This window comes from Somniosus microcephalus, chromosome 9 (genome assembly GCF_052327205.1).
Source record: "Somniosus microcephalus isolate GS21.2 chromosome 9, FLI_Smic_1.0, whole genome shotgun sequence".
Taxonomy (NCBI): domain Eukaryota; kingdom Metazoa; phylum Chordata; class Chondrichthyes; order Squaliformes; family Somniosidae; genus Somniosus; species Somniosus microcephalus.
Window position 1 is genome coordinate 52,004,632 of NC_140995.1, and position 10,591 is coordinate 52,015,222.

The following is a 10,591-nucleotide window of genomic DNA, read 5'->3' on the forward strand; positions in this document are numbered from 1 at the left end:
CCCACACACAGTGCAGGAAGAAATTTAATGACCTCACTCAGGTGGTCAAGGTGAGTGAATGCTTCAACAAATGCTACACACAACCATCTGTTCCACAATCTTCACACGTTGCCCAAAGCACCACACCCCAAGCACTCACCCACCAACAATCTCTACCTACCAACCCTCACTCCCACATCTCACATCTTGCACATAATGACAGCTATTCAACTATGGCAGGCACATCACCCAAACACATTGCTCCACACTCACTCACACACATTCCTTTCTCTTGCAGGTAAAGGTGGCTCACGACAGGAGGGAGCAGGTGTGCACAGGCGGGGGCACCCAACCACTGTCTGCACTGGAGAATAGAGTGCTGCAGATTATTGTGTGCCAGGTGGTGGGAGCCGTGGCCACCGGCGACGTTGGCCCCCTTGGGGACAACAACGATATGTTCATCCCTACTCCTTCTTCTCACATCCCACTTCCCCCTCATTCCACAAGTGTTTCGTAGTTTCCAGCTAATCATGCTGTATGCATGCATTTCACCCTTCCTGCCCCCCTCCCCTCACATTAACCCAACTCTTGTGCCTTTCTGCTGTCAGATAATCAGCAAGCACCTAAGGGCACCGTAGAGAGCGAGGCGGGAGAAGAGGAGGAGGAAGAACACACCGCATCACTGCATGTCTCACCCGCAGGCACCAGCTCAGATACTGGGCACTACACGTTATTTAGAGGCTAGTATAGTAGCAGAATCTGCACAGGGTGAGGCACCAGGGATCAGTGGGCTGCAGCAAGGCCAGGGGGAAAGGATAACTCGGGGGCCAGCTCCCCGGAGGGCGAGTTCGTGCATGAGTTCTGCTACACAGGACTCAGATGAGGACCTCGATGGGGAGGCGTTTATAAGAAGGGTGATGGACATGCACACAGAGCTGATAGGTGCAATGGCAAGGGTGCCTGAGAGCCTCTCAGTAATGGTAAGGCGCGTGCAGGAGTCCACCTTCAACATTGCACAAGGCTCTGCGCATATCATAGAGCCCATCATTTCCAGTCTGCAAAGGATGATCGACTCCCAGAGAGACCGTGGCGACCCAGACCTGATACCGCGTGTGATGGGTGATCTGGCAGCATCCATTGTAGCACAAGCGGAAGTGATGCAACGTCTTAGTGCTGTAATGCAGTCTATGCTTGGTGGCATCTAATCTCAGACTGCTCTCATGCAGTCTCAACTTGATGCCATGCAAGTTCTGACTGCTGCCATCGTTGCTGGTTCTACCACCATCGACCGGGGCTTTCACGGTGTTGCAACAGGCAAGCAGTCTGTGCTGCAACAGATTGCTAGGGATGCTGAGGTGCTGCCCTGGGGGAGTGGCAGTGGGTCAGTAGATCAGGAACCTGCTCCCACCACTGCCACTCCGCCATTGCCCTTGCCGCTGCCTGTCATCCAGCCAGCCCAGACTGCTGCCGCCCATGCTGAGGTGGTGCAGTCTACAGCTGGGCCTTCCAGGTCCAGAGTTGGTCGAGGGCGTCCTGCAAGGCCATCTGAAGTTTCCCACACGGACACTCAGCAGCCTTCCACCAGCCCTGCTGCAGCCACAGGGCCAACACTTTTTAGGAGCACTGGAGTAGGGAAAGGCACAGTAACGAGAGGCACTAAGGGATTGCACAAGGGTGAATAGTCAATAATTTTGTTGTAAATATGTGTTCACTGATTTTTGATAAATGTATTCATTCAGTTTGGATTCTTTTGTGGTGTCTCATTTCAGCTTTGCGCTGTAATATGGCCTGCGACAGGGGTCTGGGGTTTGATTCATTGAAACTGCAGTCTGATGAGGCGATCGTTGATCGCCCTTCCGGAAGGCTGATTGAGTGGCTGCCTCCTCCCACGCTCCTGTTCCTCGTCCTCCTCCTTGTTCTCCTCATCTTCGTCTTCCTCCTCATCCTCCTCCTCTTCCTCTTCCTCCTCCTGAGGTGGTCCCGCAATCCTTGGTGGCAAAGGCTGGGCCCTCATGATGGCCAAATTGTGGAGCATGCAGCAGACCACCACGAAATGGGACACTCGCACAGCTGAGTACTGGAGGGCTCCTCTCAAGTGGTCAAGGCAGCGGAACCATTGTTTCAGCAGGCCGATGGTCTGCTCGATGATGTTCCTGGTGACAACATAGCTCTCATTATATGAGTGCTGGGCAGGAGTGTTGGGGTTGTGGAGGGGAGTCATGAGCCAGGTGGAGAGCGGATAGCCCTTGTTTCTGAGCAGCCAGCCGCGAGCTTGACGTGATGGCTGGAAGAGTGCTGGCACACTGGTCTGGCGCAGGATGAAGGCATTGTGGCTGCTGCCAGGATAACAGCATTGACATTGAGGATTCGCTGTCTGTGTTCACACTGCACATTAAGTGAATGTTAGCCTTAGCGGTTACAGGAGATCTCAGGATTGTTATGCGGTGCCTGCAAAGTCACGTGGGTGCAGTCAATGGCGTCCTGCACCATGGGGAATCCCGTTATCCTGGCAAAGCCACATGCACATTCATCCTGCTTCTCTCTGGTGATGGGGAAGGAAATATAGTCCTTTCTCCTACTGTAGAGAGCCTCTGTGACCTCCTGGATGCAGCGATGGATGGCGTACTGTGAGATGTTAGCTTTGTCTCCTGTTGCAGACTGGAAGGATCCACTGGCGAAGAAATTGAGGGTGACGGTGACCTTGACTGCCACTGAGAGAGCAGTGGTCACCCTGATCTTTGGTTAGAGGTCTGGTTGCAGGAGGTGGCAGAGTTCTGTGACCACCTCCTTGGTGAAATAGAGCCTTCTAATACACTGCTCCTCACTTAATTGGAGGTAGGAGAAGTGCTCTCAGAATATCCTTGGAGGGTAAGGCCTCGGTTGAGAGCCCTGATGGCCCTCCTCCTCCCTTTGGCCACATGTTCCAATCTTTCTCACTGCCTCTGCTCCCTCCACCGTAGATCCTGGAGGGTGAGGTCAACTGCCAGAACAGCCCCCCATTAATGTAACCAAGTGTAGCAGTTTGATTTTTTTAAGAATAAATGTAGCTACTTTTTAGTTGCCACAACACTCCTCATAGAAAATAACCTTGAAATTACTGAATGAAACTGTTGGACTATGTGAAACTGACAAGAAACCACTGAAACTCTACTAACCTGACAGCTGTGAGTCATTACTGATCATCCCTTTAAATAACATCCCTGGAGCTGGCTTCCTGCTGCTTCATGCCAGCTCTCCCTGTTGCTGTTTACGCCAGGCACTAAGGTAGGTGGTGGCAATCAATTTTGCACATCGGGAACTCAGCAAGCATTGTACACTCACTGATGTCATGATCCACCTGGCGTTGAGGCTCCCGGCGATAACTGTTATCGGCAGCGCTACGGGGAGGGGGTGGGGGCAGGATTTGCCTCACCCCGGCGCTAATGGGAGGTACTAAGGGGACAAACTTTTCCCCTGCTGTCTTTTGGATGCGACGTTAAATTGAGGTTTTGTTTGCCCTCTCAGGTGGATGTAAAATATCCCATGACACTATTTGAAGAAGAGCAGGGGAGTTATCCCTCAACCAACATCACTAAAACCGATTATTTGGTCATTTATCTAATTGCTGTATATGGGACCTGGCTGTTTACAAATTGGCTGCCACATTTCCCCACAACTATACAAAGCCCTGGTTAGACCCCCTGTTGAGCTCTGAGCCAACCAGCATCGCATTTAACGCTGAGCTCAGTGCTGCAATCATGGTAATGAGCAGGCAGCATGAATTTCACATACTGCCTGCACTACTTTCATCGGGCACGGGCAGATTGTGCATCGCGATCTCTGCGCCCGTTTTTGGGCCTTATCAAATTTTGCCCCCCCCCCCTCCAAAGTTTCTCCAGTCTTTTCTCATAACTCAGCCTCATAGTTCTTCTTTGCATTGTCTCCAGCACTTGAATGTTCCTCTTCTTTCTTGGCAACCAGAACTGGATATAGTATTCAGGGTGGAATCTGGCTAGAGCACTATAAAGTTAGATCATGACCTCCTCTGACCTATATTCTACTGTTTTGGCTATGGGTAGCTCAACATCTTATTGGCTTTGTGGATTGATGCTCTGCATTGGTTGGATATGTTTAGAATCGATCTACTATGACTCCTAGGTCTCTTTTAGCTTTATCCTTAGCTATTTAGACACCATTCATGGAGCATACATATCATCTATTTTTTCTTTCTATGTGTAGCACTTTATACCTATTTGCATTAAATTTCTTTAACCAGTTGTTCTGCCCATTTACTTTGTCCAATTTATTCTGTAATTTCTAAGCTGCGTCTTCCAATTTCATTGCCTCTCCTACTTTGATAGCATCTGCAAATTTGACCACTTTGCACTAAGTTTCTGAATCCAGGTCATTTATGTAAATTACAAACAGTATTGTTTACAGCATTGAACCCTGAGGGACCCCACTCAATACACAGGAACAGGAGTAGGAGATTCAGCCCCTTGAGCCTGTACCGCCATTCAATTATATCATGGCTGATCAATATCTTAATTCCATCTACCCGAGAAATACCATCAATTTCTCAAAGAAGTCGAGGAAGTTGGTCAAGCAGCATCTTTATCTTCTGAATTAATGTTGACCGCTTTTAACCCTTGTTAAAGTTTGGGTTTTCCTTAACATTCTTATTTTGTGCTCAGGGCAACAAGGCAACTTCAATAAGCAAAGTCTTCAATGAACCAAAATCTGCACTCTTATCCTTGCCCTGAACACGCCACAGAATTAACAATTAGCCCCCAATTGTGGTATAGATCACTGAAGATCTTGCCTCCTTTGAAAAGTGGAAGCTACCATGCTATCAAACCAATGCATACAGGCTAAAATTAATAGATTTATTTACAACTATAATAATACACTAAAAGCATTGGGACACAGAAAGGTACAGGCAGAAAATACTTATTAAGATTGGGCTAAAATGCTGTTTTTAATGTATTTGTTCCACAGCTTGATAATGAACAGGACTTTCAGATGAAATAATCTTTCAGGATGTTGGTGCTATGAATTTCCATCCTGAGTCATCCTCGATTCATAACACAATGGTAGATGATGCTACATATCATGTTAGCATGTTTACACCTCATCCAGCTCTCACATATCTGTGAATGCTTTCACCAGATATAATTCAAGGAGCACCTGCTACAAGGATCGTAGATCGATTTACAGAACAAGCAACCTGGGCCTGGCGCCCACAAACAATTGGTCTTCAGGCCTCCATCTTGCAACCGGGTAAGGAAATATTGTTTCCATTTTAACTCTAGCGATTTTGGAATGCTGTGAAATCAAATTCAGTAAAGTCTTTATCACAGGATGACATCTCTGCTTCCATCACATACCTTTTGCTATTTTTACTTAAATTGGTCCAGAGGCTTTCCATTCATTTACTGCTTGCAAAGGAATACCAAAAATGTTAATCAGGATCTAAAAGTTAAACCAACCTTTATACAGGAAACTTTTTTTTATCCGGCACGGACGGGACCGACGTGGTGCCGGTTCAACAAAAATTCCAGATAACCGAAAGCTATAGTAAAAGATACGGAGCTGAGAGCTCCGTATAAAGCAACAAACACTGTTGCTTAGCAACAGGTTCAAAACAATGGCCACAAGTTGCAAGCGTCTCTGTAGCTTAGCAACAGCTGCAGCTACACCCTTGCACAGCAACACATGGATGAAGGCAAGTAATAAAAGTTACCTGAACCTACTCCTGAATTTTGCCGGTTAACCGACATTTCCGGTTATTTAGGTGCCGGTTAATCAAAAGTTTCCAAATAAGTATTGTAGCTTAAGCCACATTATGTATAGTGGACTATATGTATTTGACTATATGTTTATTTATGTTCTTAAAAAATGACTTGCCAAAAAATGGTTTTTATTTTTTACTGATGTTACTAGTTGCAGTTTAAATAATTTACTACCTTTACAAAAAGTATGCATCAAATAGTCACCAGGAATTTACATCTACATGATCTCTTCTAAGTGTAACTGATTATATTCTCATGAATTATAAATAACTTCATGACTTCACATCACAAACCTGATTCTATTCTGTAACCCATCATCAACACCAAGTTACTGCAGAAATTGCAAGGCATCACTACTTGAAAACCTTTTGGTTACATAGGAACATAGAAACAGGAGTAGACCATTCAGCCCTTCGAGCCTGCTCCACCATTCAATGAGATCATGGCTGATCTGCGACCTAACTCCATATACCCGCCTTTGGCCCATATCCCTTAATACCTTTGGTTAACAGAAAGCTATCAATCTCTGATTTAAAATTAACAAATGATCTAGCATCAATTGCCATTTGCGGAAGAGAGTTCCAAACTCCTACCCCACTTAGTGTGTAGAAGTGTTTCCTAATTTCACTCCTGAAATGTCTGGCTCTAATTTTTAAACTGTGCCCCCTAGTCCTAGAATCCCCAACCAGTGGAAATAGTTTCTCTCTATCTACCCTATCTGTTCCCCTTAATGTCTTGAAAACTTCGATCAGATCACCCTTAACCTTCTAAATTCTAGGGAATACAACCCTAATTTGTGTAATCTCTCCTCCTAACTTAACCCTTGAAGTTCGGGTACCAATCTGGCAAACCTACGTTGCACTCCCTCCAGTTCTTGTCCCTATTTTGTCTCCTTTTAATGCCATTCCTCCTCTTATTCCACCATTTATACAAAAATTTCTTCCAACATATTTTTCTTAGGGCTGAAGTCTCTAATATCTAAAATAAGGGTTAAAAACCTGCCCCATTCCCGCTGGCATGGTGGGGGGGGGTTAGGTTAAAGTCGGGGTTTATGAGATTGATCCCTGACATCAGAGGACAAACTTATGAGGAAAGAATGGAACAATGTGAGCTTTTTGGCCTTGAAAGGAGATGACTCAAAGTGGCCTTAAGAGGTATGTAAGATAGTAAATGGTACATAAATTATAAATCCTGAACACTACTTGAAACTAAACCATGACAGGGAGACAAATGAACACAGGTTCAAACTAATAAAGGCAAAGTTAGGAGCTAAGAAAGTTCTTCACATAGAGAGTCACCAATATATGAAATGGATTTCTAGGTAGGGTAGTGGGGGCCAACACCCTAGAATCATATAAGGAACATTTGCACATGGTGATGAGGAGCCTTTTGGGATTTATTGCCTAAGATGGGATGAATGGCCTTGCTCAGCTGTATCTACCTTGTGACCTTGCAAGCAGCTTTGCTATTCTCTTATGAGTATGACCTCAATGCTGGTGGTCTTGATGTGCTCGAGGATCTCATCACTCAATGTATAAGATGAACCTCAGCTGTTGGAGTTGGAACTTGTTAAGCTGCCAGATTTGATGGTGTTACTACATCCAGGAATCGCATCTATATAAAATGGTGGTAATGACAATAACCCTGTAAACTTACAGCTTTGTTGTGAGCAGGTTTTGGACACACTTTTTCAGTTTTCCTAACACAGAGCTGTTTTTTTCTGATACAAGACAACACTTCATCTATTACTGCATCGTTTGACAATATACTATGCAGGTAAGTAAACTGTTGACAATATTTAGATCAGTATTGTGAATGGCGATGGATGATGTTGGTGCATTGCTTCCCTGGGGTTGGCTGATATCAAACAAAATCTCTAATTTCTTCAGAGTTATGATAAGGCTGTATGAGCTGGTATGGATGGTGATGAGCTGAAAATCCTCCTGAGCATACAAATCTAGAGTGTAGTCATCTGCAAACAAAAGTGCACGTGAACTCCTCTATGATCTTTGTCAAGGTTCACATCTACTGAAGTTGAAGAGTTACTTAGCTGTGCAGGAGCATATGCGAGCACTTACACCACAATCCCTTCTTGCATCATTTAGAATAGCTGAAAAGAAGAGCCCAAAGGGACCAGATTAAAGCAAACACCCTTGTTTCCTACATTACAACCATGACAACACTTCAGAAAGTACTTCATTGGTTGTAAAGTGCTTTGGGACATCCTGAGGTTGTGAAAGGCGCTGTATATATGTAAGTCTTTCTTTGTTTGATGCTGTTGTTTGATGGCAAAGGGCTCAAACAGCAGTCTATCACCACTCACTCTATCAAGTATTCCATCATGGAACTGGTTCAGACTATGAACAGAAGTGTCTTTGGGTACCCAAACCTCGACAGCAGTATTTGCAGAACCATTCAACTGATTGTGTCATAAGCTTTGGCCAAGTTAATGAAGATTGTGTAGAGGTCTTTGTGCTGCTCCAGATCTTTCTCTTCAATCTCTTCCTATCCTTATAAATAAATCATATAATTATATCATGCAAATACTGAAGATACACCATGGTAGTGGGGAAGATTTTAGAAATGATAATCTGGGACAAACAGACTCTTGGACAAGTGTGGATTAATTAAGGAAAGCCAGCATGGATTTGTTAAAGACAAATCGTGTTTAACTAACTTGATTGAGTTTTTTGATGAGGTAACAGAGAGGGTTGATGAGGGCAATGTGCTTGATATGGTGTACATGGACTTCCAAATGGCTTTTGATAAAGTGCCACATAATAGGCTTGCCAGCAACGTTGAAACCCATTGAATAAAAGGGACAGTGTACGCATGGATACGAAATTGGCTCAGTGACAGGAAACAGAGAGTAGTGGTGAACGGTTGTTTTTCAGACTGGAGGAAGGTACACAGTGGTGTTCCCCAGGTGTCAGTACTAGGACCACTGCTTTCCTTGATATATATTAATGACTTGGACTTAGGTGTACACGGCATAATTTTAAAATCTGCAGATGACACAAAGCTTGGAAGTATAATGAACAGTGAGGAGGATAGTGATAGAATTCAAGAGGACATAGACAGGCTGGTGGAATGTGTGAAGTGATACATTTTGGAAGGAAGAATGAGGAGAGGCAATATAAACTAAACAGTACAATTCTAAAAGGGATGCATGAACCGAGAGACCTGGGGGTATATGTGCACAAATCATTGAAAGTGGCAGGGCAGGTTAAAGAAGCACACGGGATCCTGTTCTTCATAAATAGAGGCATAGGGCTGGATTTTCATTGAGGAGTCGGGTAGGAGGCGGGGCTACAACTTTTGGGGTTATAGTCCCGCCTCCATCGAGTTCTAGCCAACCCATGTGATTTTGACTTGATTGACCTTGTTGAGCCCGCCCAGTGGGCTCAGCAGGCCAATTAAGGGCCACCCAGCAACAGGTGATTGAAATTTCATCTGTCAAGACCTTTTGACAGATGAAATATCAGCATTTCACAGCTGTTTGAAGCTGTCAAACACTGACAATCTGTACCCTAAGTTAATTCCTTCCTCTCAGGCTGATTTAGAGGTCTCCCCGGAACAGAAAGCTGAATGCTGCAATTTTTGATGGATCGCAGCCATTCTGCTTTCTGTGCCGCTGAGATGAGGGACTCCCGAGACCTGAAGGAAGGAAGGCTGTAAAGGTAAGTAAAGGTTAGTAGTACTTCTTCAAACACTTTACATACACCAAACACACTTACCTTTGCACTCATGCACCCATCACTCACCTGAACACTGGACATCTCGACCCCTCCAAGCCCTTCATCCCAACGGTCCGCCTCCTCTAACTTGGCGTGGTTTGGAGCCGTCGGGAATCCCACACTTCAACATTAAAAATAGGGATTAGGCTAAAAACTGCCTGTTAACTACCTGTTAACAGGCAGTTAATTTGCACTAATCCCCTTCCCACCTCGGGGAGGCGGGTCCCAGTGCGGGGCAGGTACCCGCCTCCTTTGAAACTGGCATGGAGGCGGGTTGGGTGCAGGATGGGTTCGGGACCCCCGATTTCGGGATTTTAACCCCCCACACGCCTCCAATCCTGCCTCCACAGCCCAATGAAAATCCTGCCCATAGAGTACAAAAGCAAGGAAGTTAGGATGAACCTCTATAAAACACTGGTTCGGCCTCAACTGGAGTACTGTGACCAATTCTGGGCACCGCACTTTAGGAAGGATGTGAAGTGCCTTAGAGAGGGTGCAGAAAAGATTTACAAGAATGGTTCCAGGGATGAGGGACTTTAGTTACGTGGAGAAGCTGGAGTTGTTCTCCTTAGTGCGGAGAAGGTTGAGAGGAGATTTGATAGAGGTGTTCAAAATCATGAGGGGTCGAGACAGAGTAGATAGAGAGAAACTGTTCCCATTGGCAGAAGGGTCGAGAACCAGAGGACGCAGATTTAAGGTGATTGACAAAAGGCGACATGAGGAAAAACTTTTTTACACAGCGAGTGGTTAGGTTTTGAAATACACTGCCTGAAAGGGTGGTGGAGGCAGATTCAATCATGGCTTTCAAAAGGGATTTGGATAAGTATCCGAATGAAAAAAAATAGCAGGGCCAAGGGGAATGGGCAGGGGAGTGGGACTAGCTGAAGTGCTCTTGCAGAGAGCTGGCACAGACTCGATGGGCCAAATGGCCTCCTTCTGTGCTGTACTATTCTATGATTCTATGATTCTATGAAGGCTAAAAGAAAATTTAAGTTGTAAATAACTGAGAACAAGAGGCTTTAGGGAGGGAAGAATAAAAAGAGTTATTTGCATCTTAAGCTAGTTGTCTAAAATGGCAGATACAGGAAACTTTGTGATATCCGG